This window comes from Lepus europaeus, chromosome 8, assembly GCF_033115175.1.
Source record: "Lepus europaeus isolate LE1 chromosome 8, mLepTim1.pri, whole genome shotgun sequence".
Classification (NCBI taxonomy): Eukaryota; Metazoa; Chordata; class Mammalia; order Lagomorpha; family Leporidae; genus Lepus; species Lepus europaeus.
In genome coordinates, this window is record NC_084834.1 from 30,723,618 (window position 1) to 30,726,006 (window position 2,389).

Here is a 2,389-nt window from a genome sequence, read left to right on the forward strand (position 1 = left end):
TACCTTCTTTCATATTGGTGACCATGTTGCTGTGTTTCTGTGTGTAACACATCTTTAAGCATCTTTTGCAGGGCAGGATGAGTGGCAACAAATTCTTTCAGTTTCTGTTTGCTATGAAAAGTCTTAATTTCACGTTCATTCACAAATGAGAGCTTTGCAGGATATAATATTCTGGGCTGGCAGTTTTTCTCTCTTAGTACCTGGGCTATGTCTCGCCATTCCCTTCTAGCTTGTAGGGTTTCTGATGAGAAGTCTGCTGTGAGTCTAATTGGAGATCCTCTGAGAGTAATCTGACGTTTCTCTCTTGCACCTTTTAGAATCTTTTCTTTATGTTTCACTGTGGTGAGTTTGATTACAATGTGTCGTGGTGAGGATCTCTTTTGGTCATGTTTATTAGGGGTTCTATAAGCTTCCTGTATTAGGATGTCTCTGTCCTTCTCCAAACCTGGGAAATTTTCTGCTAGTATCTCACTGAAAATGCCTTCTAATCCTTTCTTCCTCTCCATGCCTTCAGGAACTCCTAGAACCCGAATATTAGGTTTTTTAATAGTATCCTGTAGATTCCTGACAATATTTTTTAGATTTCTGATTTCTTCTTCTTTTCTTTGGTTTGCCTGTTTCCTTTCCTGTTCTCTGTCTTCTAAGTCTGATATTCTCTCTTCTGCTTCACCCATTCTGTTTTTAAGGCTCTCTAATGTGTTTTTCATTTGATCTATTGAGTTCTTCATTTCATTGTGGTTTTTTGTCACTATCACAGTTTCATGTTCTACTAGTTGTTTCATTTCATTTTGATTCCTCCTTAATATTTCATTTTCACGAGAGAGATTTTCTATCTTGTCCATTAAGGATTTCTGTAGTTCAAGAATTTGTTTTTGAGAACTTCTTAATGTTCTTATCATTTTTTTGAGATCTGTTTCTTGCATTTCTTCTATCTCATCATCTTCATAATCTTGAATTGGGGTGTCTTTTTCATTTGGGGGCGTCATAGTGTCTTCCTTGTTCTTGTTACCTCGGTTTTTGCGTTTGTTGTATGGCATGTTGGAGATATTTGGTTTCTTCACTGTGGTGTTTTTTCTTGTTACACTATGGCTCTATATTAAGTGGACTTTCTGCTTTCGGTGGAGCCTTAGAGGCTTGAGATAAGTGTGGACTGAGAGCTGTGTTTGGTTCCTCAGGGTTGAGGGTGTGTCAAAGATGACACTACCAGGTTAGGCCTGGTAAACCTCTCTCTCTTTCTTTCTTTCTTTTTTTTTTTTTGATTCAAAAGGGAAGTAATTCTGCCCAGCTGAACGTAATTGGAGGTAGTTAGCAGGTGAATGATATACCCTATACCCACAGGAGCCAGAGATTGGAAGCTCTTTCCCAAGGACCACACAGGGAATCTCTGCTGCCCTAGGTGTGGGCTCCAATTCTCCTGCAGTCTCCCACGGATTGCCAAGTTAGATCCTAATCTCCTGTTATTTCACCCCTCCCCCCAGAGTCAGGTTTTTCTGCTAGGCTCAGGGCCAGTGCAGACCTGAGGTCGCCCTGCTTATGACGTATGTCCAAAATGGCGCCTGCTCTTTGTGTTGCTCGCCTTTGAGGGGTGAGCGGAGAGAGAGAAACTTGTGTCCGTATCGGTCACTTTTTTTTTTTTTCCCTCTCTCTCTTCTAGTTAGCCTGGTGAACTTTTCCCCACAGAGTTTCAAGCCTCGTTCCCTCTAGTCTCCTCTTTCCACTTGCCCGCTGGTGTCTCGGGCTATTGAGGTTTGGCTCACCTTGCGTTCCAGCGCTGGTGTGTTGAGTCCACCGCTGGTGTCCCGAACTTGGGCTTCCACGCTCTCCACGCAGGTCCACTGTGAATCACTAGTTCCGGAAGAGTTTCCTCTGCTGTTTCTTCCCCTACTCTTCCTTGACCCTGCAGTATCTCCACTTTTATTAACCTGTGTGTCTTGCTGAACTATCAATGTGCTCCCTTCCTATTCCGCCATCTTGCCGCTCCTCAGTGCCTTCAGATTTTATAAAGGGATAGACCTGAACCTCATTGAGTGCATCTCTCTTGAGTATATCCACACTTGTTCTTGAGTGTGTACTTTTGCTTTGCATTTGAATGAATCTAGTTTCTCTGATTCACCCTTGAATTCTTTCTTACATTGGAGACAAGAAACTGAACCTAGCCATCCAACAATAATATTCCTTCAACAAACATTTTTTTGAAAGATTTATTTATTTATTTGAAAGGTAAAGTTACATAGAGAGGGGAGAGAGAGAGAAAGAGAGATAGAGAAGAGAGAGAGAGAGATCCATCTTCTGTACATTGGTTTACTCTGCATATGGCTCCTTGGGTAGGGCTGAGGCAGGCCAAAGCCAGGACCCAGGTCTCCCACACAGGTGGCAGGAGCCCAAGCAC